At 36.6% G+C, this 26,869-nt stretch overlaps 1 long non-coding RNA gene across 2 annotated transcripts in view; it reads left to right on the forward strand.

Moving 5' to 3' along the window:
- LOC115606525 overlaps positions 1-26,869 on the forward strand; it is a 55,137-nt gene that overhangs the window by 24,504 nt on the left and 3,764 nt on the right. For both annotated transcript variants that reach the window (XR_004389899.1, XR_004389898.1), the window contains exons 4-5: positions 5,093-5,238; positions 26,451-26,555. This is a non-coding gene — a long non-coding RNA (uncharacterized LOC115606525). The remainder of the gene's footprint in view (positions 1-5,092; positions 5,239-26,450; positions 26,556-26,869) is intronic.

A 26,869-nucleotide genomic window follows, 5' to 3' on the forward strand; every position in this document is an offset into this window, starting at 1 on the left:
TCTTTCCATGACTCCACCTGAGGTGGAGAGTAAGACTGGATAGTTTGCAGACATTAAAGGCTTTGACCCATATAGAATGAATTAATTTGGGACAGCTGAAACAGTTTCCATCACTGTAGTCTGCCTTCCTGTCTCCTGCCAGGCATATTAATGTAAAGCATATTAGAGTTAGAGCTGGTTTGTGTTAATAGTCTGTAAACTATGATGGTTTATCAGCAGCCATGCTTTTCACAGCCTGCTCAGACATCCCAGCTGTGGGAGTGTAAATTTATGGCAGAGAAGTGGGATGAAGAATTTGGGATGGCAACCACTGTATCTATTTAAACCAATGCTATAAATGTCTCAGCATCCGCAGCAAGAACAGAACACCTCCTAAACTTCATTTTAACTGGCATGTTCAGTTCAGAAATCACTTATGATACCTGGTTTTCCCTGGACAAAGCACGAATAGCTGTATTCAGCATAATTGCACTGCATGCTTCAGTTTATTTTTCTTGAAACTTAGGGTATGCAAGTTTAGCTAGGGCCACTGACTTTCTCATGTCATGTTTTTCTTTTTCGTTTCCCAACATTTGAATTTAATTTCAATGAATTAAATTTCAGCTCCCTTCCAAAGATATAACTCTTGGAAAGCAAATCTTCATAGACTGTTAACAGAAACCTGTGAGAAAATTAAATAATAAACCAGTAACTAGCAATGTAATAAAAAAAGGTCATTGTTCGGGGAATGTAGGTGTAGGAAAATACAGAAATACCTGAGTTCTATATCAAGGAGTGCTCCTTCCTGAGAACAAAGCTGAAATGCTGTTTCCAGCATAACATATAGAAGATGTTTAATCTGTTTTCTCAGAACAACTTTGGAGATTTAAAAAACAAATGGCAATTGGATGTTCATATCTCTATACCAAAAGGTTAAACAGTATAATTTTTGGAACCCTTGAATATAATGAATGATGCATAAAATATACTTGTCAAAACTAATACATCACTATTTTTGACTGACAAAACAGTGTAGCTATCTATAAATATTAATGTATTTTAAGGAAGTTAGTAACAAAACAAGGTGAACTTTTTCTTATTTTGTTTAATATAAAGTAAAACAACCTGGAAAAACCATACTTATGTCCTAAGAGTGACACATAACTCTATTGACAGCATTAGAATATATAGGCACATATGTAAATTGTATGCTGTATCTGTTACTTTCAGTAGGTACTGAGTTACCCCACTGTAAGCCCTTTTAAAATTCACATGTTGTGATATCCATATGGAATTTTAAATTAATAACAATTAGTATTATTTGAAGAAACTTCTAGACTTACATTAGTAACAATGATTGATAGATTTAGTGTCTTTTTAGATAGGTTTGACAAACTTGTTTGAATTCCATCTGCAATTACAAGGAAAATTTCTTTGAAAATCAAATCAGCTAGCTACATTAATAATGTTAATTCATTTATTTGTTCAAACAGAATGCATACTACCCACGAAAACACAAGGAAAAAAGCTCTGATTTACCTTAAAGAGGTGAAAATAAATCTAATACTTGATGTCTAGTATAAAAATCCACTTTTCTATATGTCTGTCCATTTCCAGGGAAAATAAAAGCAATAACTAGTAACTAAACACACATCTAGATAAACAAGAGATTATTAGACCATCACTGTATAAACAGAAAAGATATTTTGTTAACTCTCCTGGCAGGATTCTTATGACTGTATAGATTATTATTTTGTTTAATGTCTTTATTTCAAAGCTATACATAAAACGTGTTTAAGGCTGACTGTTGCACAGCAGACAGGGTCTGAGGACATAGATAGAGATCCTTTTCTGGACAGAGTCTACTGATTTATGTGCTTACTCCCTGATAGTTAAGATTAGCTCCACTCTGAATACTTTCAAACTTTTATGGTGATATGAAAGCACCATACGGATTTTACAGAGGAAAAGACTGATCATATGTCCTCTTGAAGGGATTCAGCAGGTCTGCTGGAGGGGTTTCCTGCCTTAGCCACCCAGACTGCAACTGCACATCTCCGCTCCTCATAAGGCAGTAGTTCTCCCTCAGATCTGCTAGATATGACCTGTTTGTATGCATACCCTTTGCCCCACTTCAGTCTGAAACTACAAAGTTAGTCTAATGAGCAGGGTTTTTCTAACACTATTCATTTTGACAGCAACAAATAAGGGACCATTTACAAAGCACCTTAGTAGATAAATTGGAAACGTCCCAGTGGACATAGTGACAAGAGGCTGGCATGAAGAAATCTTTCACTGACACAGCTACAGTGGGAAAAGGACTTGTGATCAAGCCATAAATTTTAAGGAAAAAAATACTAAACTGAGCAAAACCATGTTTGCTTTATTCTTTCTGGGAAAGAAGCAACCTTCACTCAAGTGAAGTAAAGATAAAATGCAAAACTGAAGTTTGCAACCATAAGTTGGGAGTTTGGGATTTCACTTCAGTAATAGCAGATTCATAAGGCTTTAAAGCCAGAAGATGCCGTAATATCATACAGTCTGATGTCCTGTAGAAAATGCATCTTGACTTGAAAGTCCTTAGTTGAGGGAAATAATTCTGCAAAAATTCTCATAGCATTTCAGAAGCTGGTTTGCACAGTGTTGAAAATGGTCACTTGATTTTATGTGGGGTCTGCGACACACACAAGTGAAAAACTTGCTGGTTAAATTCTTTGTCTCTTTTCAATGATTTACAATATCAAGGTTAGGTGTATTCTGAATTTACATGTTTTCGTCAAAAGCCTATTTTGCAGCCTAAATGTGCAAACATCGAATCATAGAATAGTTAGGGTTGGAAAGGACCTTAAGATTATCTAATTCCAACCCCCCTGCCATTTGCACTGTTCATATATAAAAAGGAACTTTCAACTGCTCTGCTAATATGTTATCTTCAAATCATAGAGGTTAAAGCTGAATATTAGCCTGCTTAATTGTGCATATTTTAGCTCTTATACCACATAGGATACTGTATGTGAAGTATCCTGCTCAAAGACCTCCATAATACTGTGCACAATAAGGAAGGTTAATGACTCCAGAATTTCCTGGCATTTGCCAGACTGAAACAGACTTTTAATGTAGTGTTCATGCAGGTTTTGTTGTGTGAACACTAATGTTGTGGGAATTAGGTCTGAGTAAAAGAGTTAACATGCTTAGCCTTTTAGGATGTGCCAGGAAAGTGTTTAGGATGATGACAAAAACAGGCGGAGTGTCACTTTCTGCACAAAGCACGTCACTGAACTCTCCTGGTGTTAAACACTGGACCTCTATTTCTGACTGTGGACTGAACGTCTGGATTTCAACTACTGTCCTGGAAAATCTTGCAGTTCCACTTCACTTGGTCACAGCATGACTGATCAAAGCAGCACAGAAAATAAGCAGCTAATCATCAGCCTCAAGTTTTTGATAAAGACAGACTGGGGTTTTTTTTCCTTCCATTTTTTTTTTTTTTTTTTTCCCCTTGGCTTCAGATGTAAACCTGACTTTAGCAAAACAAGTTTTAACAAGTGGGAAAGCGTGGAGTTGACTAGCCACTGTTTTCAGATCCTGGAGTCAGTGTAGAGGCCTAGACATATGCAAGCTGTTCTGTCTGAAGCATATGGCCTGGTGTGCCGCTTTTACACATCCAGCATATTTTGCATTTTTTACAACATGACATATGGGTTGTGTTTCATTTTATTTTAAAGTCTTGTATTCTAAGGAAATCTCTACCTCTGCTGTCACCCAAAACTGGGGGATGGTAGATGGGGTGAGCAAGACGAATTAGAAATTCCTATGGCTCCTTGGAAAAACAAGTCTGTTGTACCACTAAGCAATTAACAGGGACTGTCCTGCAACTGTTAACATAACTAAGGGCTGCTTGTTGCCCCCTACCAGGTGGTCTGCCACTGTGAGTATCATTTATCCTTTGGTTTCCTGAGTATGAGCAGTGCCCAATAGCTGAACTAAAACAGCCTCCAGGTGATTAAAAAGCAGAATTTTATGGCACTAACACAAATAATTTGAGTCTGAGCTTATAAATAGTGTCAGCTGCTACAGTGATGCAGATAGATGGACAGTCTTTCCATGAATTTTCACAATGTTCCCAGGGCATGACTGATCTTTAGGGCCTTTATACTAGGAATCTTAATAAAAAGTAAGAAAATTAATTCAGAAAATGCTGATGTTATTCTAATGAAACATTTGAAAACACCTCTGGCTCTGCCACAGTTTTATATCGAATGTTATAGTAACCTAGCTTTGCTGTGGCCTAGCTACTGTCTGCACAGTGAATCTGAACTGCGTGAGTTTCAATGTTTAGCCACTTAATTTCCCTGCCTCTAAAAACAGGATTCAGTAATAGAAAACCAATTTGAGATCTCTACAGTCAGGTAAAACATATCAAAGAACGCTCGTAAGGCGGCTGGTAAGACTTGCAGATGGTTCACACAGAACTTAGGAGGTAGAAATCACTTTCAAAATTGAGCATTATTAGCTGGTATGAAGAGGACAGTCCATTTGAAATCAGTCAAATAGAATTCACCTCTCAGGCTCAGAAAGTTGAACAAAGTTAGTGGGACATCTCTGCTTCTGCCTGAAAAGCCTGATTTTAAATATGGACATGGGAGGCTCATTTCAAAAACATTATAATCTAATAGTTTGAAATTTTTTCAGCTCCAGTGAAGGTCAGTAGCACTTATTTGAAGGTTTAAATGAGGTTCATTTTATAATCCTTTTGGACATTTTTTATTCCCTTTACCTCAATATCAGCCTCTGTGGTTAAGAATCATAATTTTAATAGCAATCAATGGGTTAATTTTCATGTTGCACTGCTTATCAAATATGACACTGTGAATTCTAATGTTTTGAGAACTGCAAAGTGATGCTAAGAGGGTTTGTCACACTTAGGACGTATAAGACAGCATTTTTAACAAGGAAGGAAACATGAGTACTCTCATTATTGTATTACTACATAGTGAACCTGCACTCAGCTCTAAATCACTGGTAAAAGTGTGCTTAAAAGAAAGAAAAAACAGATACAAGGTTTTTTTTGTTGCTGATTTTTTTTTTTTTTTAAATATCACACTTTCCCCAGGATCTACATCCTGATTTCCTGCTTTATGCTACTTCTAATAAGCTGCACAATGGAAAAGAACCGAGAAATTAATTGCCAAAAGCTTGTATGTGTTGATATTGCACAGGAAAATCTGCTTTTCATCTTTTTAACCAGCTCACTTCACAGTAAGTACCAAAGTTATCTTGAGCCCTTTTACAGGTTTGGATTGGTCAAGGCTACCTAACAAAACGCAAGAGTCATTCTTGAAAAGTGTGTCTGCTGCTACAGTATCTTAAATTGAATTATATTTACTGCCTGTCTGCAGGTCTATATGGATAAATATAAAAAGGATGGCCCATGAGCAGCATAACTTGAAATAGCACATCCCTTTAGAATGTGGATTTTTGACTACTGTCGAACTGAAGCTTTGCAGGGATAGGAAGACATATCACTTCTCTCTTTCCAAGTACACATGTTCAGTCCTACTTTACCTGCATAGCTGTGTCTCTGTTATTCTCATTAGCCATTTTATGGACTCATAATGCAAGATTATTCTCCCCAGATGTCATAAAGTCATGTATTGCCGGAAAGGAGTGAGTTCAGGAATATGCTTCTACAATATAGTATCTTGGAGAATGAAAGTCCCTTCAGGAATCTTAAGCAGCACTGTATAGAATTAATTCACTTATTTATTCATACACCTACTTCTAGAGCAAAACGTAACACCTATTCTGCTTCAGCACACTACATGATAGTAAAAAAAAGTGTACAAGAAATATATAAAAAAGTGAAAAAAAAGATGGTAGCTCTTATGGGAAAAGAAAAAAAAACCAAACCCCCAACCCCAAACCATTGAATCTGTCACTTCTGAGCTTTACCACTCATTTGAAAGGCTGCTCTTCTAACAAATCCATAAATGAATTTTTTTTTGTGAAAATTTCTTTTCAGATACAAAACCTAGTGAAGTGACAGCATGTCATAGTCTGTGTGAGAGAGGCATCAAGATGTTGGAGAGGTTTTCTAAAATCTGGCAAACATTCTGAAGAAAGATCACCCTTGACCTCTTTCTTATTCACGTTTTGTAAGATTCTATTAAAAGCTATTTTCAAAGTTCAGCCAGATTTTTCTTGAAGATTCTTATGCAAATGTGTGTTAAATATATTAAAACATGTAAAATTCTTATTGTGATAGTTATATATGCAGATTTTACTAATTTGTAAAGGATTTGCCCAGGATACGCTTGGCTTTCTGGGCTGCAAGCGCACACTGAAGCCAGCTCATCTTAAGCTTCTCATTAACCAACACCCTCAAGGCCTTCTTCCGCAGGGCTGCTCTGAATCTCTTCCCCGCCCAACTTGTAGCTGTGCCTGGGATCGCCCCAACCCAGGTGCAGGACCTTGCACTTGACTTGGTTAAACTTCATGAGGTTGGTGTTGGCCCACCTCACAAGCATGTCAAGGTCCCTCCGGATGACATCCCTTCCCTCCAGTGTATCAACTGAACCACACAGCTTGGTGTCGTTGGCAAACTTGCTGAGGGCTCCTCAATTCCACTGTCCATGTCACTGACAAAGATGTTGAACAGGATCGGTCCCAACACCAATCTCTGAGGGATGCCACTCGTTACTGGTCTCCAACTGGACATTAAGTCGTTGACCACAACTTTTTGCGTGTGGCCATCCACCCAGTTCTTTATCCACTGAATGGTCCATCTATCAAATTGATGTCTCTCCAAGTTAGAGACAAGGATGTTGTGTGGGAAATCCTTGTCCTAAAATTTCTGTTCCAGTTTAACTTTGACAGATTTTAACTTTTCCAGTTTTTGTTCCAGCCATCAGTCTAAAGACTGTTACTGCAGAGTGAGATTCCCCATTTTCCCATTTTCTGTGTGGGAAACATCACTGTCTTTACATCAGCAGTGCTATGGTATTTGGAAGTAGAAACAATACTACGTACTTATTTCACACTTGTTAAATTTTAAACAAGGTTTGCAAACCTTGTTTAAAGGTTTGTGTTTCATCAGAGTTTTTAATTGAAAGATCAGAAAGAATTGTTTTGTAAGTGGATAAGAGAGTTTCTCTGCAAGATGTATTATTCACTCACTGGCTTAAGATAGAACAGTTGTAAATACTATTTGGGCTGCAAAAGCAAGCAATTGCTGTGTGAGTTCTGAGTTCAGCCTCATTGAGGCTCAGCCTGCTGACTTTTATCATTAGTCAAATACTATTCATGGCATAGGAAAAGACTGACAAAATCTGTATCTTGCAAGCCAGGAGGCAGAAAGACAAAAATGAATTGTGGGACAGGTGTTTCCTGTTACAGTATGACTAACATTGTAATTGTTATAAATGTGAGTAGTTTCACACCAGTAAGGATTCAGTGAATATGGCTGTTCTTTTTTTTTTTTTTTTTTGTAGCCATCTGGTACAGATGTAAAATGAAGTTGAAAATAATGAAGAGGACAAGAAAGCATCAGAGTTGTTTTTTAGAATCTCTATATATTATTTTAAATTTGATTTACATCTGATGGATTTACAGTTAGAATAGACATACAGGTTAATGCTTAGGAGTAGTATGCAGTGCTGACTCTTCCTTTTTTTGTTGGCCTCCAAAATTCAAGAACAGGTTTTCACAACTACTGAGAACTACATCTTCTATAACATCAGTGCTGTCTCTTGCTTACCTTGCAGAAGCTCAAGTCAAGTCAAGAAGAATGATTTTAAAGTTCTAACTTTATAAAATAAAACACACGCTCACAGGTAAATATATTACCATTTGCATGTTAGAAAGAGCTGAAGAAAGTCCTTTGTGTGGAGAACATGAAAGAAATTATGTAGTTGCACTTTGAAGAGTACAAATGAACATACAAAAAATAGTAATACCAAAAATTAATAGAATCATGTATACAAACCTTTCAAACTTAGTTTTGTCCCCTAAATTATCTGTAGGGAGGGATGTGTTATTTATTGTAGAGACACTATTGAAATTACATGAAATTAAGCCTTATTTAAGACTAGACTGTACCTTTTTTGTTAGGTCATTGTAATACCTAACACAAGGACAACAGAGTGCTCAGCAGTCTGCTGCTGGCACCACTCCAGGCCCTTCTTTCTCCTGCCCCAGTTAACGATTTTGTCTTTTGAACAAAGTGGAACAACATCAACAGGATAAACTGAAAGCAGTTTGCAGATAATCTCTTGGCATAGTTGTTAAGTAGCTCTATCAGAAATTTAAAATTTGATTGCCTACATATCAAAAATTACTGTCTTAAGCATTGCTCCCATTCTTCACCCAAAAATATTCCAGAACTAAATCCTGTTATTTACCCCTTCAAGCAACACCAAGAATGAAGCATCTGTCTCAGGCTTTCCTGATTCTTTGACAATTTCTTGCCACTGTACTACCCATGGTTGGCAATTTGGGCATGGAGAGCATAGGACAGCTGTTTTCAATTCCTCCTGTTGGCACCATAGACTACATCTATACTCATGAATTGAACATTCCCTGGACCATTCTGAGCACTGAGGCCAGCTGGAACAGAGCATCCCACATCCATGTTATTGCAGTCTTTCCCCCTCCAACAAGGGTGACGTCATCCAAACTGCCTAATAGTTGGCCTGCTGTAACTCTCAACTGTGCGCGGCAATTGTTTGGGAGAGTTGTATTTGACCCAGAGCCAGAACTGCACGAGAGAGTTTTTAACAGATTATTATGTTCCAATGGCTGCATGATTCTAACCTAAACGCAGTTATGTCATTCTTCGCCAGAAATAAATGCAAGTTGCAAGGAAAGTCTTTCTTACCCCTATGTAAATATGCTCAGATTTATTACAGATTAGACTGTAAATATGGTATTCCCAAAATCCACTGAGTTTGGTCATGAGATAAATTTCTACTAAAACAAATCTGGCAAAGCAACAAGCAGTTGAAAACAAGGTCCTATATGTGTATTCAAACTAATATTCAATTAAGAGACATGCTTCAGTTGTACGTTTGCATGTATAAAACACAGTTTTACTGAAAGGCTCCATATTCAAGTCTACCAGAAAAATTTGCACTTGCATTTTTGCACCTGCAATTTATAGCATGAATGCATATCTGGATATTTGTGACTGTGATGAGTTCATTGTTTGTGAAAATTATGTCATTGAGATTTACAAGTACTAAATTTTAGTGTATTTCAATCCTCTCAAGATTGAGAGTTTCTGTGATTCATTAGTTTCAGTCAGCAGTGCAATTTCACAGCTTGTGCACAAAAATGGAAAATATTAATTAGCAATTTTCTCATTGTTTGTTTAAGAAAAAGCATTACAGACTATTTGAAATCTGCTCCCACTTTTCCCTGTATTTACTCCAATGTGCAGAGGAAAATTGCTGTTAGTGTTAGAAAGTATTGAAAAGATTAAATATAGATATCTAGCCTCGGGGAGTGTAAATTAACATGTTTTTAATTGATTGCAATATTCAGGGAAACATTCCTCAAAGAAAATTAATTTTAGAGCAGCATATTTTGACAAGCACATGTGCCAATTTAAAAATCTGTGATCAACTTAAAATAGGTTTTAAAGAAAATAAAGAACTGTTTCTAATAGTATAAGGAACTAACACTGTCTTAAAAGCATGTTTTATTTAGAATTGATTCACACAGTATATAGAAATCCCTATAACATTTCAACCCCTTTTTTTTTATATAATTCTGAGGGGCAAATTTTAATCTCAGTTACACTGGTGTGAATTCCTTTGAAGACAGCAGAGTTACCCCTAATACACACCAGTGTAATTGAGAACAGAATTGAGCATAGAAAGCCCAGGTCTGAAAGAAAAAGCTACTTGGCTTAAAACTAGGAACACTAAGGGACTGCTTGCTAGGCAGGCTAATCAATGGCACTTGAAGCACTGAGTAGAATTTTTAAATTTTCAATAGTATTACCTAACTTTTTCATTCTCTCTCTCTTTTTTATTTCAGAAGTTTCTTCTCTAACTGACACAAATGTATTTCCATCCATATTTGAATGATTAAATTAATCACACACAGAGCACATAGAGATGGGATGGTGTGAATGAGCCAACTATTACTTGGCAAAGCTGTTAACTTGTTTTGCTCTTATTTAATAAAAAGAACAAAACAATTTGCTAGAATTTATTCATTAATGTTGCTGCATTGCTTCAGCCAAGACTTGCAGAACTAAGCCAACCCCTGGCTTAGGGCTAGAAGATCACAGACACCAATATGGAGGATGACCAAATAGCGTTTTATTAAACAACAGGAGGCATTATATGCCTTTCGGCCACACGGAAGTACCTGTGCTGACCCAATCAGAAGGCAGGTTAACAATTTTTACCTTTTATGGTATTGCCGAGCCTCGCCCCACAATTCCCCTCTCCATGCTATGGGGCTTGTGAGAGTATCCAGGGAGGGGCTCTCTCTTTCCGTACATCGCGATATCTTCTGGCCGCCAGACCTTAACTACCTACAATTAACACAGAGGAGCAGTTGTCATCTTTTATTTCTGAAAGAGTAAAGGCTTAAAAATAGGTGAAGTGGTGCATCTACTAGAGCATCTGGAACTTTTCTGCAGTCTGGAGTTAGATATGTATGCTTCTGCAAATGCTACGTTGCTTACCATTTCATGCTGACTAAAGTCTCTTTTAGAATCATAGAATGGTTAGGTTGGAAAGGACCTCAAGATCGTCTAGTTTCAACCCCCCTGCCATGGGCAGGAAGACCACACACTAGACCATGTCACCCAAGGCTCTGTCCAGCCTGGCTTTGAACACTGCCAGGGATGGAGCATTCATCACTTCCTTGGGCAACCTGTTCCAGTGCCTCACCACCCTCACAGTAAAGAACTTCTTCCTTATATCTAACCTGAACTTCACCTGTTTAAATCTAAACCCATTACCCTTTGTCCTACCACTACAGTCCCTAATGAAGAGTCCCTCTCCAGCATCCCTGCAGGCCCCCTTCAGATACCGGAAGGCTGCTGTGAGGTCTCCACACAGCCTTCTCTTCTCCAGGCTGAACAGCCCCAACTCTCTCAGCCTGTCTTCATACGGGAGGTGCTCCAGCCCCCTTATCATTGTCGTGGCCTTCCTCTGGACTTGCTCCAACAGCTCCATGTCCTTTTTATGTTGAGGACACCAGAACTGTACACAGTACTCCAAGTGAGGTCTCATGAGAGCAGAGTAGAGGCAGGACCACCTCCTTCGACCTGCTGGTCACGCTTCTTTTGATGCAGCCCAGGATATGGTTGGCTTTCTGGACTGCGAGTGCACGCTGTCGGCTCATGTTCAGTTTCTCTTTAACTTACACCCTCAAGTCCTTCTCTGCAGGGCTGCTCTGAATCTCTTCTCCACCCAACCTGTAGCTGTGCCTGGGATTGCCCCAACCCAGGTGCAGGACCTTGCACTTGGCTTGGTTAAACTTCATGAGGTTGGTGTTGGCCCACCTCACAAGCATGTCAAGGTCCCTCTGGATGGCATCCCTTCCCTCCAGTGTATCAACCGAACCACACAGCTTAGTGTCATTGGCTAAGAGAGGAGCACTGCATCCCACTGTCCATGTCACTGACAAAGATGTTGAACAGGATCGGTCCCAACACCGACCCCTGAGGGATACCACTTGTTACTGGTCTCCAACTGGACACTGAGTCATTGAACACAACTCTCTGCGTGCGACCATCCAGCCAGTTCTTTATCCACTGAGTGGTCCATCCATCAAATTGATGTCTTTCCAGTTTGGAGACAAGGATGTCATATGGGACAGTATCAAACACTTTGCACAAGTCCAGGTAGACAATATCAACTGCTTTGCCGCTATCCATCAGTTCTGTTGCCCCACCATAAAAGGCCACCAAAATGGTCAGGCATGATTTGCCTGACCCTTGCTATCCCCTTTGTTGGCTTGTATGGATCTTAGCTGAGCTTCCCTTGCCATGTATGTGGGAGAAAGGAGGTGCTGTCTCACACTGTTTGTCTTAATACTTGCTAACATAAGGAATTCTGTTTTCAGTCAACAAAGTTTAAAGAAATTCAGAGTCAATGTTACTTCCTGAAGTACTTTACAAAAAGCCCAAGAAATTAAACTGTCCCTCTGTCTTGGCCCTTGAAAACTGTGGAATATGAGAATGAATTGTCACAAAGACAAGCACAGAAACATCTCTCATAGTAAAACAGGGTCTTACTTAATCTAATTTCCATGGAATCTTGTTTTATCCAGCAGCACAGTCCGAATGTTCACTCAAGTGATGCGAAATGATTCAATCTTCCTCTGTATGATTTCATTCAGTGCGACTACTCTGTTTTCTGTTCTCCAGATTGAAATAAGTTGAGTTACACCATAGATGATACTGAATTTATTATATTTATATTGTAAGAACAGGATTAATCAAAAATACAATGTTCTTCATGTGCATGATCCCATAAAACTCCATTTCCAATTTTTCTACAGAATGAACAAGCAACGGATATATGTTGACTTACAAAAATGAATAAAGAGCGTAGAGCTGGATAAGTAATTTATACTAAGTCATGCATTTACATACTTCTATATTTAAACAGTGCCCACAAATAAATGGATTTTATTATTTTGCTCAAAAAAAAAAAACCAACAAAAAAACCATTGGCAATACACCTGACATTAAGACACAAACCACATCTTTTTCCTCATGAATATTCAATCTTCACTTGACACTGTCCTGCATGACATCTTTGTCTCTGAATTGGAGAGACATGGATTTGATGGATGAACTACTTGGTGGATAAGGAATTGGCAGGATGGTCACACTCAGAGTTGTAGTCAATTTTCGAGCAAGTCCAGAGGAGGGCCATGAGGATGAACAGAGGGCTGGAGTACCTCTTCTATGAAGAAAGGCTGAGAGATTTGGGGTTGCTCATCCTGGAGAAGAGAAGGCTCCTGGGAGACTTCCTAACAGCCTTCCACTACCTAAAGGGGCCTACAAGAAAACTGGTGAGCGGCTTTATTATAAGGACATGTAGTGATAGAAAAAGTGTAATGGCTTTAAACTGAAAGGTAGACTTAGATTAGGTATCAGAAAAAAATCCTTTACTGTGAGGGTGGTGAGGCACTGGCATAGGGTGCCCAGAGAAGCTGTAGATGCTCCATCCCTGGAAGGAATGGTTGAATGGCCAGATTGAATGGGGTTTTGAGCTACCTGGTCTGGTGGAAGGTGTCCCTGCCCATGGCAGGGGGGTTGGAAATAGATGATCTTTAAGGTCTCTTCCAACCCAAACCATTGTATGATTCTGTGATTCTATGATTCTATGATTTACATATATGGAGGAAACAGGATGCACTGAGAAGTCAAAGGGAATGTATAGCATTGGCTCAAGCAGTCAAGGAAATGAAAGAGATGGTCAGAGCAGGGCGGAGAGCTGTAATAAGGACCTTGGAAAGCTGAGCTTGTTATTCCTTGTGGTGGACAGAGTTCCATGCACGACAAGTGAAGGAGCATGACAACTGCTATACAAGAGAACTGCAGCCTTGAGATCTTGGATGTTTGGGCTTTTAAAAATGTTGCAAAAGCCAGTCCTAATTTCTAGCAGCATCAAAACACAAGTCTGATACCCTTGGCAGCCTGGCAACTGAGTACTTTTTTACTTTGTTTTCTCTTTAAAGATCTTAGATATAAATGATTTTTTTTGCTAACTATCTTGTCAGTTTTGGATCTGTATTAAGTTCACTACTAAGCCCTGCACATGTACATTATTGGTATACTTCATAATAAACAGATGTGACCTTCTTCTGCTGGCTTGTTACATATTGTTTCCAAACCAGAATCCATATTTGTAGCAGTGGATTGTGAGTGGCAGTGAATATTATGTTCATGTCCATGACAAAAAAATATATGGTTATGCACCTTCTGGATTCAAAAGTAAATTATATCTAAACTTACTCATGTTTGGGCCAGTGCAACATGAGTAAAAGACTGTAAAAATAGACTCATCCAATTCAAGGTCACAGAGCTGTTTTCTTATAAACCTGGGAGTAGTATTCATGTACTCTGACCAGAAGTCAGCTTAACTGGTAACTTTTCTAACACAAGTAAAAACAAAGCTTTGCTTCTTGAAATTTCTACAGAAAACAAACTAAAAGATTTGAGAACACAGTTGAAATGAAAAATTTAATCAGAAATTGTCAAAATGTTTACATGTAATTGCTCACTACTCATCTTGATGTAGTCAATGGTCTTGTCAACTATTCAATTTTATCTGTCTGCTTTTTTATCCAGTGGGATGAAAGACAATTTAGTAAGATAAGTATGCAATAAAAGACATCTTGACCTTGCTCCTCAAAGCTGCATTTTATAAAAAGTAACAACCATCTTTCCAATTAATATATTCTTATAGTAAATAAGAGATAAATTACATTTTGAGTTGCAAAAGAACAATCTCTGTGCTCATTTGAAATGCAGAAAACACACAGATTATGTTTTCAGGTGGCAAAAGCTCCAGGGTTCCCTGGCTGTCTTTTGTGTTACACAGTCTTGTAGAGTGCTAAGGGCTGACAGGTGCTTATCAAACATTCATGTAAACACTGCTGTCAAAGCTGTGCTTTCTGGTGCTGTCTTTACACAAGAGGGTCAGCATGAAACATTATTAAAGAAAGGCCAAAACAGAAATGTCATGCCACCAGCCTTTGCTACATTAGAGGACTCACATAGTGTTCTCTCCAGTAAAGAACGATAGTGATAGAAAAAAGAGAAACATATAGAAATTAAGGATTAAGGGTGGAATTTTTGAAAGGGCTTACACATTTTAGACAATATGTGTTCAAAACTCAATTTCTCCGAAGCTACTTACATACTTTTTTCAAAATATCACCAGAAGTGTTTAGATCAAAAAAGACCTTTGTGGTCCAATGCCTGACTTTAGACATTTGGATCATACTTAATATATTTTTTTATTTTTTATTTTAATTTTTTTGTTAATGATTTTTATTGACAGTAGTTCCTAAGAAACTTTTCATCTCCATGTCAAAATATAGCAGATGAAGAATAAAGCACCGAAGTCACATTCAAAGCTCATTGAGATACTTATTGTTAGAACCATAAAAGGACTTGTGCACTGGAGTTATGCACTGTAATATTCGCTATTAGCACAAACCATAGTGCTAATCTAGTCACAAAGTCTCAGCCAGTTAGGATTAAGAAAAAGCAGCTAGTACTCAGATGCAAACAGGCCAAGCAGTCTGCTGGTAAGCCAGTCATTTGAAATAATCTAGGAGAAACATTTGTCTTGAAACCCACAAAACCGAGGATCTTAGATGTTTTTCTATGTTGAAAATTTATCAGTTCCAGACTTTTCGTACAAAACAGGAAGAGATATGAGTGAAAAATGGTCCAGTGCATAGGAATGTCATGCAGAATATTCTTATGAACCAAGGAGTATTGACACCAACTACTTTATAAATAAATATTTCAGTGTTCAGGTTTTAGCATATCTTTTTATACAATAGTTTTGTTTGGTTTGATGTTATGAGTCCTGAGGGATTATATTCTACACCTAAATTTTTATAAAAGTACATCAAATGCCACTTATGTTACTCAAACTGATCAGTGACTTCTGTAGCTATAGCTCTATCAATACTTATGGAAATGCAAAACAGTTTGTAATTTTCTACTTATCATTCAGAAAAAGAAAAGGGAGCATACTCTGGTATGATCAGAAGCAAGCAAATTGAAGATTAATTACAAACTTAAAATTAACACACGTATGAATGTATTACCCATTTTCATGCAACATCAACATGAAAAATTGTTGCTGTGGCAGCAGATAGGTAGTGAAAAAAGCCACGAAAAACAAATCATGAAATGATGAGATGAGCCACCTGGTTCCGAAGTATTGAATCAGGCTAAAGAAAAAAAATATACTCTCATCACCTGAGTTCTTAGTCTGTCTTTTGTTTTCTTTAATTAATTTTTTTTAATGTGAGAATGTGGGGTGTTATGTTTTGGGTTGTGAATTCTCTCCCGAAATGAATTGCCTGTATATGTAAACAGTAGTTATTACACTAGTACCAACATATGCAAAGGGCTTCAAAGATGAACAAGTTAGCAGTTAGTCTTTTTACTTTCACTTCATAATAGCATTGAAAATAACTTCTATTCTCCTAAATGGTGGCAATATTGCAAATCACAGTAGAGTGGCTCTCAGCAGCAGCAATGGGGAATACAAGTATAGAGGTGTATTTTTTCAAGTACTACTGTGCATCATATCAGACACATCCACTTTCATGTTGTTGTCTGGCTGTCTGCCATCCACTGCTCCATCTTCTATAGTAACACAAATCCAACTTTACAAGCACCTAGAATAGTCTGCTTAAACCTTCTGGCAGAGTGAAGCCAAGAGAAGAAAACAAGTAACCAACCATGCAAATAATGCTTCAGATGATGTCCGAATATGATATGTCATCTAACTCTATAACAAGTGAGCCCAGTTACCACATCCATGGTGCTTTTAAGGAAAGGAAAAACTTCACTGCTGAACTCATAGCTAGGCTGACATCTGAAGAAAAATATCTTTTTTATTTTCCATTTATACAGCACAACATAGTGCAATTAACATATAATTTGTTGACATTAACTTGGCGGTATTTAGTTGAAATCACTGCATATAGTGCAACTACAAATGTCTAGAGCTAAAAAAAGTCAAATTTCAAATTGAAACATCTTTTAAAATTACATTCTTACATGTATAGTGACATCCCTGCCCATGGCAGGGGGGTTGGAACTAGATGATCTTAAGGTTCTTTCCAACCCTTACGATTCTATGATTCTATGATTCTATGTCTAAATGGAAGGATAAGTATTTACTTGGTGAAATTAGCATGTTTTAGCTTTTTTTTTTTTTTTTAAAGGAGCATCCAAACCAACACATTAAAATAGCAGTAACTGCATGTATAATAAAAGCTATGAAAGAAAATATGTGAAGTGGGACTAACATATTGTTTAGTTTACCATCATGACCTTTCCACAAGATTTATAGTTTCAGAAGGAAGGCTAAATGTATGTGCAATGAAGGATGAAGGCCATAACACTGTTGAAATACTAAAAAAAAATAAAATTAGTTTTTCAACTCCGAGTAAAATTGAGTCAGACACGCAGGAGATCATGATAGGCTCAACAACTGTCAGCAGTCCTCACCTGTGGATGCTACATTCATGAGATGGCTGTGCATAATTTATACATATGTTGCCACATTGAGCTAACATTCAAACAAAAAAACTCTATTTAGTGATCTGTAAATACAGAAAAGAAGCAAAAATAGAGTTGCAAAAATCAGAAACAATAAGAATACCTCCTCATTCTCTTCCTCCTTTTCCTTCTTTTCTTTGTACCAGTGATTTTATAATTTAGAAACAGTATTATCAAGTAAAATTAGATCTTGTATAATTGTGTTTATTTAAAGTTGATTCTTTTATATTGGAAAGCACTTCATATCTACTAAAAGTTACAGAGTTATGTTTCCTGGAAATTTTTAAATTATTATAGGTAGATGTGGAAATATTCATTGTGAGGCAAAATGAAGGTCAAATTAAATCGTATCAAAATAAATAAAATCAAATTAAATTGAGTGAACATCTAGATGTTAGTTGGAGTAACATAATGCCATAAAAGTGCACACAGTAGACAATGATTCTTCTGCAGAAATTTCTGGTTCATTTTAGAAACTTCCTAATTTCTTCAGAACAAATTCTTCGGGTTATTGAAACTTACAGCGCAAACATGAGTCAAGAGTACCATGCTGGTGTGAAGAAGGCAAAAATACTCTCTTGTAATAGACATAAACAGCATTTTAATCCTCAAGTCACATAAAATAAACTTTCCATTCTATTAAATATTCAGATATTTTATTGCCTTATCATGGTGCACTGGAACTGTTAAGAGAGTCCAGAAAAGAAAACCAACATAAGTTATGAAGAAAGATGAAAGCAAGGCAATTATTTAATTTAACAAAGAAAAGGGTAAGGAGGGATATGATGAGGCACGCTTTTAACTTTTAGAAGCTGGATAAGGTCAGTGGATTACTCCTACTCAGAAAAGGTCTAACTGTAGGTCATAATTTTATCTGAATACCTTACAACAGAACATGTTATGAAAATAAATAATTGCCAAGGATGAGTGGACATTAGCTTATCAAAAAAGCTTCTTCACTGTTTTGTCATTTGTTTTCTCTCATCAGATGAAATAAACAGTTCAACCAAAGTCAGCATGAGAAAATACCAATAAGTGGTTCTGCTTGAGCTGGAAAACAGAGAAAGAAAACGGGTGTAAATAATATACAATTCTAAGTGTCTAAAACCAATGCACCGATTAGTATTATATATTACAGTAGTGAATTTATTCGCAGTTTAGGTTGTTTTTAAAAAAAGGAAGTAAGTAGTAGAACAGTGCCCCTAATTGAAAACGCATAAATGTTCCCTCCTTTCTGTCTAGGTCTCATACCAAGCTGAAATCAGCTGAATTCTCACTTTAGTCCCATTATTTGTGATGTATGCATCAGTCAGCTTTGTTCAAGATCCTAGGAAGGGAGAGTTAAAAGGTAAAAGCATTCTCCTTGATTTTATCCTGGTCCTTTGTGCTGATCTTGCAAGAAAGAGTTTTGAACACAGATAATTTTAATGAGCACTTCTGTTTAATCAGATCTGGTCTGAAGCTACCTGCTCAGTTGACTTAGTTTGCCACAGTGCAATTAGATGATAAGAACTTTAGTTGTTCCTTCTATAAGGTTAAGTAAGAGGACCTGTTTTGGTAACCTAGATGAAACAGACTCATTAATCAAGGTCTGGGTTTGCCCTCCCATCAGTTTCTCAGCAGAATATTTACAATATGACAAAACTTCAGATTATACTGGATGTGCTACGTGGAGACCTCATAGCAGCCTTCCAATACCTGAGAGGACCTACAAGGATATTGGAGAGGGAGTCTTCGCTAGGGACTGTAGTGACAGGACAAGAGATCATGGATTTAAACTTAAACAAGGGAAGTTCAGGTTAGATATAAGGAAGAAGTTCTTTACTGTGAGGGAGAAGTTCTTTACAGTGGTGAAGCACTGGAACAGGTTGCCCAAAGAAGTGATGAATGTTCATCCCTGGCAGTGTTCAAAGCCAGGTTGGACAGAGTTTTGGGTGACATGGTCTAGTGTGAGGTGTCCCTGCCTGTGGCATGGGAGTTGGAACTAGCTGATCTTAAGGTCCTCTCCAAGCCTAACCATTCTATGATTCTATGATTCTATGTCACACCTTCTGCTATTTATGCGTGCCTTTTTTTTTTTTTAATATATTGAAAGCAAAGAAGCTAGTACAGTCCATTTAACAGTCTGCTGATGATTCCTCAGATATTGATGAGATTTATGCATAACAGTGGCAAAACAGTTTGATGTCATTAAATGAGAATCATTTACAGACAAGTCTAAATGTGAACAAAATAGAGATGACAGGATACAAGAAGGCATATTGCTGTGTGAGTGCTCACGAATAATTATACATGAAGGTGTACCTTTGATAATGGCTTATGCAAAATGGCATAGCCTCTCATGAACTGAGCAAGTATATATGCTGACATTAGTAGAACTGCTGCCCTTCTTTGCTTCTCTCCATGCAGACAATTCCAAAAGCATTTTTCTCATATTTTTTTTCTTGTAGTGTAGCATCTCATTATCCATATACATTGTATCAATTAATAAGTGCAGCTGTATTTTGTGTGTGCTTCACATTTAACCTCCAAGGAGGCTACTGTTTTAATAGAATTCACTTTGAGAGGAAAATATTAATTTTTCAAGCAAGACAATTACCATTAAAAAAAGAAGCATCTCTTCTTTAAAAAGTTTAAATCAGAGGAATGCCTATGTGAAGCCAATGCTTTCTTGTGATGCTGGAAATGGCCTCAAATGATCTTTCTCTTTTTTAATAGTAGTGTTCATTTATCACACTGAGAAAAATGAGTTTCACCCAGCTGCTAAAGACATTGAGAATTTTAGTCAAGACCTCCAAAACAGAGGTCTTATTTGTTCTGTGTATGTATAAAAGGCCTAATCAAAAGCACAGGGAACCAGTAGGGACCTTTCCTACTGATACCTATGCATCCCATGGTACTTGTCATAAAAGATGTGTTTTGTTGTCTATTCAGTCACAAGTTTTCTTCTCTGTATATCACTGTGCAATGTGCTGCATAGCTGGTGTTTGTCTTGTGATTGCTAGCAAAATGTTTTCCAAATTGGTTAAGGACAATTTTGCTACAGCTGACATAGCACATACTCCTGTTTACGTAGTATGTTACATGGAGTTTTAGACTTCCCTCTCAACCTTCAACCTCCATTTTTTTGGAATCACAGTTTCATCCATTCTTGGCATTATACACTCCTTCAAGAAGACTAAATTTCAATATTGTTCTGAAATTTTGACATAATTTTGATATGCCATGAAAATTAAAAAATGGGGGAGCAGTGAGTGAGTGGAAGCAAAATTTTTAACTTGACATAGGACACACAGGAACAGTGCAAAAACTTTTGATGTACACAGTGCTTGGAAGATATTAAAAAAAACCCAAAACAAAACAAGGAAAGGAGTACAAAAGCTTCTCAAGCAAAAGTGGAAGCATATCTTATGCCTGTGACTTATATAATCAACCTGTTTATTTTTACGAAGAATATTGTGAAGTGACTTAATTACACTGTATAACCAGAGCCATACGAGTAACTGCCTAGTAAATAGGTATTCAACTTTGCAAAGAAATGCAAAACAAGAACCAGTTACTGGAAACTGAAACCAGGGAAATTAAAAGCATATTAGTCATACCTGTGTTTTTTTTAAAAAAGAGACAATGACTAACTGCTGGAGTAAACAACCAAGAGAGGTGTCAGCTTCTTCCTCTCTTGCCAGGTTCCTGGTTAAACCTGGTTGCCTTATTAGAAGATACAGTTTATTCAAAAAGATATGATGATTTAGTCAAACTTTTGTCAGTGAGTTCAATGTAGACATAGTGGGATAAAATGTAATGTAGCGAGACAGATTTAATGGTATTTTCTGTCATTAAAGTCTATTAAACTGTGAATAACTAGAGCTACTTTGGAATGCATGGCGTAATTATTATAAGTACTACTGTACACTTTATCTTAACCATCCTGTAAATTTAATTAGATATTCTTATTCATTTTTCAATGAGGACTGTCAGATAGCTTCCAAGTGAACATGCTATTGAGAAGAAAAAGATGATTTTCAGTTGCCACTAAGTTGAAGAAAAACATCCACATGCGCTGCTTCAAAGCTATATGTTTGGAGACTTTGATGGTAGGAAAATTTTTTTTATCTAAACCAGATATTAAGGGGACAAAACATATACAGAGGATGACCAGTCATATAGTCTTGTCCAGAAATGCAAGACATTTGAATAATCAGTCAGTATTCTTTGGCCCACATGTAAAGTTCTGGAATACCTACTGGGAGGCAACTTGCATGACAGCCAGGAATCTGTCAACAGGTTACCAGAGTGACTTTGTGGAATCATTCATAACATTGTGTGCTTAATTTCAGCCTATTGCTTCACTTCTGTTTTTTCCCTTATCTTATCCTCCAATAAGAGAGAGCTGAAGAGCTTCAAAGCTAAATCCTAGACATGTAAATATAAAATGAAATGTTGCGGGAAATAAACCGACAATAGTTATAATTATTTTGTGTCAGCTTAATCTTCCTTTCTAAGCCTAATAGCTTCTAAGAACAAAACTGAAACCTCCATTAAAGAACGCTGTCACTGACATCCTCTACTGTATGAGGTGCAGAGCTATTACATCTGCTCCTTTTCCCATGTTACACACAGCAAACATATTTACATCTTATATTGCTCTGTTTTTTTGAAAAAAGTGTGATCATTTCAACTCAATTTTTTGAAAATCATTTTCTCTGTCCTGGTGTGGGGCATAGGAGTGTAAAACTGCACGTTAAAGTATAATCATCAACATCTGCCTCTGTCAGTGAATAATTGTATGTAGTTAATTACCTGGCATCAATATATGTGAAGCAAATTGATTGGTTGCATCCTATCAAATGTGTATGGAGTCATTACCACACAAAGCCAGGTTCTCAGGCTTTGCACATGTCAGACGGGATGGAGTTAGTTTTCTGAGTGTATATTTAGCAGGGGGATTTTCATCCATTATGAAACCTGGTGTGTATTTGAATATGTGCCATCATGACTGCCTGTTTGTAAATTACCACACTAAAATATTCTTCTCAGAGAATTTTAAATGAAGCGTTATTTCTTCAGTTTTATAGTATTAGCTATTTGTTTTACATTGATAATATAGTGCACTACATCAGCATATCTCTGCAGCATCCTACATATAATCTGGTACATTTTTATTTAATGTACATGAAATGGATTTATATTTTATTTCTGCTCTCTTTGTATTATTCTGTTTAAGTCTGGCTATATTTTTCTTCAATGGCATCTGTAAATGAACTTAATGTCTTCTATCTTGACCTGTATTGTGGAGATTCTTTTATGCTGCAGGAATGTAATTCTTTCCGAGACTATCCAGTAATTTCTGAGTGGATACCATCATGCACTTTTCTAAAAGACTTGCAGGGCTGAGAGAAATTTATTATGTGATTATGAGGAAATGTAACAGGCTGACTATTCCTGAAAGAGAGTGCTCTTGCCTTTCAACTAAGGAGAAAGCTTTGCAAGTTCAAACCTGCAGCAAGACTGTACACCTCACATTCACTTCTGTCTGAACCATGAACTAGAGAGCTTCCCTTTCAGTAGCTTTTTTCACTTCAGTTCTTTTAGGTCTTTGAATGGCATCTAGGAGATGGAAAGTATCTGATCTTGAGTCAAGACTGGTATATTTTCTCTAAGAATGTGCTGTAATGAAGGAAGGTGAAACAGCTGATGTGATAAGTCTTTTCCATCTTTGGCTAGTATAATCATTCTGAGATACAATAATGACTATCTCAGCTGTATCTTTCATTTTTCTCAGCTTTGTAGAAATGTTAAAATGTTCAGCAATGTATTCCACTTTAGATGAAAAATACATAATTTGGGTGATACACTTGTACAGGATGCGATGGTCTTGTAGAGAAACCAGAGAAATAGCTATCGTATTTGGGCCCCAGGACATGCGTTGACTCGTAAGACAAGAGAGGGAAGCCAGGTTCTTGATTGCTGGGGGCCACCCCTGGTCTGATTGCCACTAGTGGTCTAGCAGGGCAGACTGCAAGACTACATGAATTACAGCCTGCTGAATAAAGTCGGTTAAAAAGCAGGGTATATATGTTCAACTGCGCTAATGCTCATTCTATTACTGCTTTTAGGAAGCTAGCTCAGCAGCTTCTAGATAGTCCCACTCTTTATCGCATGCACATAGCCTGAGAACAGTAAGGTATATATAATGACATAGATACATAACTATTTATTTGAAACATGACCTAAATTGTAATATGTTCTGGGGGATGTTTTGCCTTTTATTCCACTGACAAATGTCCATTACTCTAATCCAACTATTTTCCAGATGAGGATTATTTTCAGTATCTTTCCTGTGAAAAGACATTTTACTGTCCATTTCAACTTCCTATTTCCATATCTTTGAAAAGAAAAATTCTATTAGCTAACTTGTCCAAACTCGCATAGAAAATCAATGACAATGTTTGAAAATTTATTTCTTTGTACTGTAGATGCAAGATGGCATATTTATTTTTCATTCCTTTTTCCAACTGCAATAATCTTTCTAATAGCTGTTATGTTAACAATTGAAATCACTGACCACGTTGGTGAGAGATTTATAATTTGATGTTGCTGAGCACTTGATTTCACACACACATTTCACCCAAATATGTACGTAAATATGATTAACTTTATCTGATTAAAAATGTACATCTTCTAGTTTTGAACTTCCATATTTAAAAAAATCTGCAGGGGCATTTGACATCTAAATTATGAGAAGTTATTATCACAAGAATCTCTAGTGTAAATAGGAAATACAACATATGCTCAAAGTAAGGTACAAATTCGTATTTTGAAGCTAATATGTTAAATTCTGATTTTTTTAGCACGTAGATCGGCGTAATAAAGAGGTATTTCTTCACAAGCATAAATATACTAACATTTTGATAAGCAGAGAGGAAGGGGATAAAAATGCATTTCATCACAATATTACATTTGAGTCCTGACTCTTTGTCTCCACATTCCTCATCTCCAGTAATTCTTTCAAATTGACAATTCTAGTAAAGACATAAGGAGATACTTACTTTTTTTCTCAGAAATAAAAATATTCACTATAGATTAAAGTGAATCTGAACTGAGATAATTAAAATCCTGGAATGCAACAGCTGAGTAACTGGAAAATTAATTTGGAATTACAGTGTTGTTTAGTGTTAGAATGTTTGTTTACTCTTCACTGGTGACTGTTATCTAAATAAGAAGCCTTCATATAGATGGCTGTATGAAACAGTTATTGGCAAATATATAATTGAGGATGTATGAATTTAAGTGTATTCATTTGTCTGTAAAATGTTCGAGTGACTAAAATGTATATTTAATAAAATTTATAAACCGCATACAGGTATGAATTTTGGCTTTGAAAAGAAAGTTCATAAATCAAAGAATGATTAGTAGGACAGTTGAGCCATTCATTTTATGAAACATCACATATTGCTTTCAAATTTTATCACGGATCACTTTAAAGTGGCTTGAGCCAGATCTTTAGTCTGCATAAACTGGGGACAGCATTCACTTGCCTTTAAAAGTTTTGGAAACTTATTCGGAAAGAACTAGGATGTAATAGTGACAATCCATATTAAAGCTGTTTAAGTGTTCTTAAAAATTTACATTTGAATTTACATTTGCAAGTTAAATTTACAGTGTGCTTATCCTCCCTATTCTTATGCTGCTGGTGGGATTGAAAGAGACATTTTTTGGCTGAACATTGAACATAACTTTTAAATTTCAGCTAAAACAGACCAACTATTCTTTAGAAATGTGAAAAAAAAATTGTTCATCTTTATGAAAAAAATCTTATAGTTTGAATGAAGAAAACTAATGTTTTCATACTTTAAGCAAACGCTTGGAGTTGGCGAGCTAGAGAAATAAAAGAGAGGATCAACATGAGGTCAGAGAGCTGTTTTGTTGTCTGCATGAAAGACACCTGCCATTGGCTGACTTACAAACTACTGAAAAAATGTTGTTTGGAGATGCTAAATATGGGTTTGTGTGTGTCTGCCAATGTATTCTCTGAAGATGCCATCTGCATTGAGCATGTGGCAGCACAAGGAGACTCTTTGTGGATTCCAGGGTCCACAGGTTATGGGCACATGAACCACACACAAGAAGGCTCTCTCCTGAGCATGCAACAATGTGCTTGCTGTTTCCCAGCGACAGTGGAAGAAGAAGAAAATATAACACATGTAATAATCAAGTGTATGTACATTTGGGTACAAAGCTTTAAAATGTAAATGTTTTTGTAACTCAGACAACTTCTACTCATGTAGGAAAACATACTTATGACATTGACTACAGCTACTTTATCCACTCAGTACACTGTAAGGGCATTTCTCTTTTCACTATTGTGCCATACAGTCCTGATCAAGAAGCCGCTAGGATCTAGTGCAACATTTTGATTGATTTCTCATAGGCTTCACATCACATTATAAACTAGAAGAAAATAAATGAATCTTGTAACTTTCATAAGTTACTTTTGCTTTGATTAATAAGAACAGTAGTTTGCTAACCTAATGGAATAATTGTATGTATCTTTTACACAAACAACAGTTCAAGAAATGTAGCAATATTTTTAGTAAAAATTGTGATCCAAAGTATCCTAGTTATTTTAGATTTGTATCTTTCTTCATATTTGTGTTTTAGTGCTGTTTTGTTTCTTGTAGTAAATGTCAGCAATGTACAACCTGAAGTAATTATGAGGGAAAGTGATAGCATGTTTGCTAGCAGTGGAAATGCCAGAAACACCATGTCTTCTAATTTATTTTCCCCTCAGTTTAATGCTATTATTTTAGCCAGGCATGTTGGCACTTGCACTGAGGTGGGAATTTGCACAGTTAGGATGAATTCTGCCAGTTTCTTGTTGATGAAAAATGATGCTGTGAGAAAGACAACATTTTACATTAAGAGGAGAGCACAGAGAAATTAAACAGCTTGACTAAGGTCACACAGGAAACTTTTAACAGAGTTATGAATCAAAGAGAACTCTTCTGAAAACTATATGGAACACCTTAGCTAGAAATAGTCCTTTCTTCTACAGTAGAGTACTGTGGGTTTCTATTTTCCTTTCCTCAAAATAATTGTGCCATGTAACTTGTGAAATCTGTAATGAAAATGATTTCATTCTGAGTAATTTTAGAATATCATGATGCTCCTCTTTTTATTTTAGGTCTCTAATGAGAACAAAAATGAACACAAAAATCCAGCTGGTTAAAGCAGTGAAGTGGCACCTAATGTATACAGTCTTGGGATTTGAATGGCTACCAGAATAACAGTAAGAACTGTCTTTCTGTGAACATATGCTAGGAATGGGAAATGATACAAAAGTAATTCTAATGACAACCAGTCTCTTATGAAGTAATGTTTACTTGGACAGAAAAATCCTCCAAGAATAATTAGCTTTTGGGAAAAAAGCTCTTATAAAATTCTGGTCATTTTTTATGTTCAGAATGTACCACATTGAGTACAGAATATAACTGATTTTCTCAACGATTGATTTTATTATACTGCTACAGTAATCCAAATTATTACAAGTTGAGAAGAAATAGATGTGTTATCAAAAAAATGTTGTTCTGAAATTTCAAAATC

This window comes from Strigops habroptila, chromosome 4 (genome assembly GCF_004027225.2).
Source record: "Strigops habroptila isolate Jane chromosome 4, bStrHab1.2.pri, whole genome shotgun sequence".
Classification (NCBI taxonomy): domain Eukaryota; kingdom Metazoa; phylum Chordata; class Aves; order Psittaciformes; family Psittacidae; genus Strigops; species Strigops habroptila.